Genomic DNA, 7,291 nt, shown 5'->3' with positions numbered 1-7,291 from the left:
GATTCTATTCCAACCTGATTGAGAACCGACAGATGATTAGCCGTGCCGTGACAAGGTGCGTTGAACATTTTCACTGAGAGGACGGAATTGTAGCCACTGACAACGGTGATGCCCAACATACAGCTTGCCATGGAAAGGAGTAAGAAGGATTGGATGAAGATAGTAGGAAAGTAGAGAGACGAAAGGGACAAAGCATCTCCATACGCTTATCTGAAGTTCTCACCAATGAATTACATAAGTATCTCTATCTTTTTGCCTTATTCGTATATCATCCATAACCATTTGAATCTGCCTGACTGAGATTTACAAGGAGACCATAGCTTGCTTCATACCAACAATCTCCGTGGGATCGACCCTTACTCGCGTAAGGTTTATTACTTGGACGACCCAATACACTTGCTGGTTAGTTGTGCGAAGTTGTGATAAAGAGTTGAGATTGCAATTGAGCGTACCATGTTGATGGCGCCATTGATGATCACAATTTCGTGCACCATCTGTCCACCCTTCAATGGACTTTTCTTGGTTAGCAACTCCTTTATGCATTTAATATATGAAGGCTTCTATTGGAGGTCTTCAATGAAGGAAATGTTGACATAAAGAGACTTAAATATATCCAGGAACCGAAAGTATGTCTTCTCATTCTCACCACTCCTGAGTCTCTGAGGGAATGGTGCTTTTGGCTCATAAGGTTTTAGGACTTCCTTCTCCATTGGCTCCTTCCTTTGTGCATGGTTAATTCCTTGTTGTATCCCTTCCAAATTCTCCTTCATAACCCCTTGGTTGTGCTCTGTTGGACTGCTAATTTCTTCCTCCAAAGTCTCCTTACTTCTTAGAGTAATTTCCTTGCACTCTTCCCACCTTACCTTCCTTATTTCTCCTCTAGGATTCTTTTCAGTGTCACTTGGAAAGCTGTCAGTAGGCTTAGGAATTTGCTGAGAGAGGTATCCTACTTGAGATTCAAGCTTGTTGATAGTATCTCCCTGGTTCTTCAAATTAGACTTTACCTCATCCTTAAATGCCTTGTTGTCTTGAACCTCCTTGTAAAGATCCCCAAGCATGGCCTCAATACGAGATAATCTATCCTCAGATGGTGATGGTAGGTTGGAGTTGGGAGGTTGATAATGGTTATTTGGTGCTTGTTCTGGAGGTTGGTAAGAGTTGTTGTGTGGGGGTTGGTATGATCTTTGGTTGGAATGTTGGTAAGTGGAGTTATTGTATTGGTTGGAGTTGTGAGGTCTATGATATTGGTACTGGTTTTGCTAGTTTCCCCACCCAAAGTTTGGGTGGTTCTTCCAACCAGGATGATAGGTTTTGGAGTATGGATCATGGGGTTGTCTTGATGAGTTTCCAACATAATTAGCCTTCTCCCAATTACCTTATTCCTCTGCATTCACTCTTTCTTGAGCTGGTGGCTGAGTATTGACTGCTGCAACTTGGTTCCTCTCCATCTGCTTGGTGAGGTCTGCCAATTGCTTGGTAATCAACTTGTTTTGAGCTAGCAATACATCCATGTGACTCAGCTCCATCACCCCTCTATTGGTACTCCTATCAGAGGCATAGAAGAATTCATTGTTGGCCACAGTTTCTATAATGTCTATGGCCTCTTCAATTGTCTTTTTCTTATTGAGTGAATCTCCTAAAGAGTGATCTAAGGCCTTCTTTGATTCTTGTGACAATCCTTCATAGAAAATGTACAGTTGTACCCATTCATTAAACATGCCTGGAGGGCACCTTCTTGTCAACTCCTTGTATCTCTTCCATGCTTCATAGAGAGTTTCACCATCTTATTGTCTAAATGTTTGTACCTCAACTCTCAATCTGTTAATGATTTGGGGAGGGTAAAATCTTTCCAAGAACTCATTCACAATATCCTTGATGAGTGATTTTATATTGGTGTAGAATTTATCAATAAATCCAATCATGAGTATTGTCTAAACCAACAAGCAATCCCACATTAAACATAGAAAATGTGTGTCTACAATTCAAAATCAATAACCGAGAGTATTAGTCTCGAGTCGTTCTCCCTAGGAGTTTCCTTAAGATGCACATCATTGATTAGGAGTTCTTTTGTTGTTTCGGAGTTTGGTACAAGAAATCAAGCTAATAAAAGTGAATAACAATCAATCAATATAAAAGCCTTGGCTAGGGGTGAGAATTGGATGTTCTATCATCATAATTTCTATCAATTATTGTGACAATAATTGGTCATTGCTTCACTTAGTTAACCTCAAACTATGGAGGAAAGTCAAGTGAAAATAATCAACTTGAGTCACAAGTCATAGTCAAATCCTAGGGAAGTCTAGCTTTAGTGACATACAAGTCAATTAGCAATTCCTAATTGATAATTAACAAATGATACTGACAATTCAAGTGTCTCCAACAACTCAACCCCCAAGCCAAGAATGAGGAATCTACTCCATAGCTAAAGTTGTCATTTTCTCAAACAATTGGTGAGAAATAGTGAGAGACATTATGAAATTGAGAGGAGAATTTGAGAGGAATTGAAATTGAGAGTTGAAAAAGCAAAAACCTAGAGAGAAGTGAGAGCTTCTCTCTCTAGAATGTAACTTCCAAAAACTAACAAAAAATAACTAAATGTGTGGATTGTGTGAATGATCATTGATCCCTTCAATCCTTGGTCTTTCTATGCCTTTTGGCGTCAAAACTCTGCTCATAACTGGGCCTGGAACTCCCCTGAAATTGCCAGTCACGTTTTCACTTTAAAAGTCACGTGCGAGCATCGATGTGTACGTGAAAAGCACGCGTACGCGTCCTTGGAGTTTTACAATCCACGCGTATGTGTAATGCACGTGTGCGCGTCCATGAGGTTCTCGCCCAAACATGCAAATGCGCTGGCTTCTTCGCACTGGCTTCATCGCATCGATCCTAGCAGTGCACATCCACGCGTACGTGCAAGGAATGCGTACGCGCAAGGAACGCGTACACGTCGCTGCTCCAGCTCCAAAGCTTCACTTTTCTATATATATAACATTGATCATAAATTGATTCTTAAGGTTATTAGTTTTAGATTTTTTTATTTATTGTTTACTTGTTTGGTTTATAGTTTAATTGTAGCAAAGGTGCAAATGTGCAATGGTGAAATGATGAATGTTTTGGATGCAATTGCAATAATGTCCTCTGTGACCTGACTTTATTTACTAAATTATAATCATTTCATGAATTCACAAATCATAACATAACTTTGTGTCTCTGTCTGTCTCCCTCGTGGACTTGGTACTAATTTATAGTTCTTTTTCATTGAATTCTACTAAATCAATTGTAAAATTTTTTATTTGAACACACTAGACATTCTATATGTATATCTTAGCTTTTTCTTTAATGAAAACTAGAGAATTAAAATTATAAATTGACAAGCATGAAAACAGTTTGTTAATTTATATACTAGCTAGTATCTTTTAAATGGTTAAGATCTGCTAAATTATTGATGAATTGATTGAGGAGATTCTTTTTTCATTTAAAATGTACTATTATCATAAGTAGGAGCATTTTATCATGTGTTGACTACTTCATACTTCTTTAAAGAAATAACACATTTCAGGGAGAAGTATCTTGTAATATTTATCAGGGAGAAGCATTTTATTATCTTCTTTTTTTTTTAAATATAAGGAAGAATTAATGCAACTCTTTTAGGCTGATTTGGATTTTCCTAAACGCATGCATTAATGAGTTCATATATATATATATAACATTGTATAAATTGATTCTTAAGGTTATTAGTTTTAGATTTTTTTCATTTATTGTTTACTTGTTCAGTTTATATTAAGATAAAAAGAATGTCAACAATTATTGTCCTTATTTGTTGAACTATTTCCAAGTTTAATCTGAGTTGTGCGTGCAATTCTCGTAGCAAAATGCTACTTTCACATATTTTAATTTCCAAGTTAGGTAGGAAAAGGAGGTGTAATTTTTATGAGAGTTGCTAGAAACATTTTGAAGAAATTCTTACTAACATTTTTCTTTTATGTAATTTTGAACACAATCAATAATAGTTAGCATATTCTATTTTCTCAATATATATATATAGTTAGCAGATTCATTTGTTGGAACTGTAAGTAGAGTTGTACAAATTTTCTGATGCAACTATTAACTTCAATATATATATATATATTTCTCTGGTTAGGCTGCACTTGTTGGAGGTGCAGAAAATTTGCCCATCTTTTTATCACGTCATCATATTCTCGGGCGTGATATTGTTGTGGATCCATTTTCAGCAATCGTGACGTTTATTATCACGACACTTCTTTGTTTTGGGATTAAAAGAGGTATATTTCTGTTAGAATTTGTTTCTATACTATGATATTATTTTAAATCTTGTACTTAGCTATGTTTCTAGATCTCATGCTCTTGAGTTTATCTAAACTTTGGTTGCTGCAACTTATTGTATTTATCCTTTGATTAAATGGCAGAATTAGTTTTATATCTAAGTAACCTTTCCATTGAGTATGCTTATTCTCAAATAAGTTAGACTACATAATGTATATAAGTATGCTAATATACATGGTAAATTAACTATAAGTTATCTGTATCATGATCAAATACCCTAAAATTTAAGATTTAAAATATTTTATTTTATATTTTTTTATCTTTAATAGTCAATTAGTTTTTAAAAGACTAACAATATACTTATTGTTGTCTCCCAAATAAATTAGTATTCATTCTCCAAAGATGCTCTAGACTGCAGTTTGATGTGAATATTTAACTTCAGTATTTTAAAATAAAAATTTATATTCCTTTCCCTCTCCCATTAGCCTTCTCAAACCGTTTAGTAACAATAATAGGTTGCTCTAATATTTTTTACCATTTAATTTTTTTTCTTACATTTTAAATATATCAGTTTAGAATTTATGAAAATAAATCAAGACTAAATATGATTATATTCTAATCTCTTAGAATTTTACTTGTTAACAAATAAATTGAAGATTTTGGTTAAAGCTCCCAAGTGGATTTTGTCAAAACGTTGATCGTGTCATGGCAAGGTATAATGCATACTCTTTCAGAAATGCTACTAGAATGAACCTTTCATACTAGCATCTCAAGCACATCAATGTTTTTATGTGCAAGATTCATATGAACATAACAAACATTATGTTATGGAAACTATGCCAAGATACTTATTCAAAACAAATGACGAATTTGAGTTTGAGACCCGTCAAATCTTCTATAGTGAACAACACGAGCATATAACGAGCCCTGCCATACCTGCTGATGATGGTGAACTTATTCTTGAGAGGAATGATCTACGACCTACAGTTATTGAAACGGTTCCCCAAGTGACTTCTGCCCAAGAATATGAGGCAGATTTCATTGGAGATTCTGATTTCGATGGATCAGCCTAAGCAATATATTGCTTAATATGTACATATGTATAACTAAGTTTTCTTCACCTTTTTATTTGTAAGTCATATTTTTGTTTTAATTTCTCATTTTGTTAGTGTTTCTTGTAGGATATGTCACTTTATTGCTTATATTAACTCGAGTTAACCAATTTATTTGTGTAGGAATAAAGAATTTATTGATCTTAAAGGAACATCAAGTAAAAATTTGCTTTGACAATTTGAAGCCAAGAGACAAAAGATTGTAAATGAACACAAGCAATATGAGATGCAAGCTGCAGTACGTAATGACAAGGAGGAAATCATGCCATGGTTGGATGTAGTCGAAAGTCAAAAAGAGTTGAGTGCAACCAAAGGAGTGAAGAAATCTATGTCAAAGAAGCTGGATTTTACTCATTTACAAAGCACACTCAACACAATCAACAAAAGGATGAATTTCACGCCAGAAACCTTGGAAGTACAGCCAAGCATTCCTGTGCAATAGCCAGAAAAAAAGAAAGAATCACTTGACTGTGGCTTTGGCTGAGAAAAAGAAGCATGAAGTGCAACATGAACCGTCAACACAAGGCTTGAACAATTCTAAGCTTACAAAGGTGGGTGCAGATGAACTTAAAAGGAAGCTCGATGCAATTCGTAATATGAATAATAGCGTGCCAAAAAGTGTAAGCCATGAGTGGAGTTGTGCAAATTCTACTCAGCCCACAATCAACCAAGGGCAACAGCAGATTATTCAAGTCACACATGGTAGGACTCAAAAAAGGCAACACGACACTACTTTGCCGAGTTCAAACACTACCCCACAAGCTGAAGATTTAATATCGGAGCGAAATGGATTAAGAAAGGAAAAGAGCAAGCCAAGGGTAAGGGCTACAACTATTGATGAATTCTTAAAAGAAAATAGGATAGATGTAGAAATTGACGGACTAAACTCTGAACTAAGTGATGATGTGGGAGATAGCTTGCCACTTGATGAAAATTATTATTCACATGTGATGGCGGACATTGACGATGACGAAGGTAATATATTTCTATAAAGCACAAAGACTCTCTCTAAAGCAACAATAAAAGAAGATTGAAGATGAAGAATGAAATTAAATCAATCCATTGAATTACAATAGAGCTCTCTTTCCCAATGGAATGAGTTAGTAATTCATAACTAAAGCATTTACAAAGTGAGAAAGAAAATGGAAGAGAAGAGAAGTATGGAGAAAGGGTCCGAAGACCCATCCAAAACGTGTTTTCAGCCAAGAGTACTCCAATTCTATGAAAATAAAACCTATTTATAAGCTTTCCTAAATTACAAATTGAAATGAAATTAAAAGCAAATTACAATCAAATGAAAATTAACTATTCCAGATGATTCTTGTGGCCTTGATTTGTTGAGATTTATGGGCTTTGCTTGCTTGAGGTTGGATGGACCTTGAAGTAATTTAATTGAACCAAAACCAAGCTCCAGGGAGTCACTTGGGCATTATTTGCACCAACGCCTTCACAAGCCCAAGTAAGCAACGTGTGTGTTAATTCCCCCTTGGCTAAAGCTCTTGTGAATGCATTTCTAACTTGGTTTTCAAGTTAGCAATGTGTTCTTTCCCCTTCCAGGAAGCCAAGATCTTGCACAGGCGTTGCTAACGTGGATTCTAAGTCAGCAATGTGTTCTTGTTTTTTGGGCTTAAAGATGCCTATCGTAGACTATTATACATGTTGGAAAGCTCTGAATGTCAGGTTTCCAATGCAATGGGAAGCACCTCAATTGGATCTCTGTAGCTCAAGTTATGCTTCATTGAAGGAGACAAGGTCAGCCTGCCAGAATCGCAGGTGTTTTTGGTGGACACGCCTTTGTATTTTCAAGTTGGCAACGTCTTCAGTTTTTGAGGCTCCAAATGAATCCAGCTTTTGAAGCTTCAAAAGAATTTCAAACTCATACTATGATATATGCC

The 7,291-nt window shown here is 35.7% G+C and overlaps 1 non-coding gene across 1 annotated transcript; it reads left to right on the top strand.

Moving 5' to 3' along the window:
* The first annotated feature begins 1,712 nt into the window (after nt 1–1,712).
* On the top strand, nt 1,713–1,820 carry LOC127739856 (small nucleolar RNA R71). The gene has a single exon (XR_008000598.1). It is a non-coding gene; the product is annotated as a small nucleolar RNA R71 (small nucleolar RNA).
* Nucleotides 1,821–7,291: the final 5,471 nt, after the last annotated feature.

This window comes from Arachis duranensis, chromosome 6, assembly GCF_000817695.3.
Source record: "Arachis duranensis cultivar V14167 chromosome 6, aradu.V14167.gnm2.J7QH, whole genome shotgun sequence".
Taxonomy (NCBI): domain Eukaryota; kingdom Viridiplantae; phylum Streptophyta; class Magnoliopsida; order Fabales; family Fabaceae; genus Arachis; species Arachis duranensis.
Note: the sequence above shows the minus strand (reverse complement) of the source record. Positions and strands in the feature narration are given on the sequence as shown.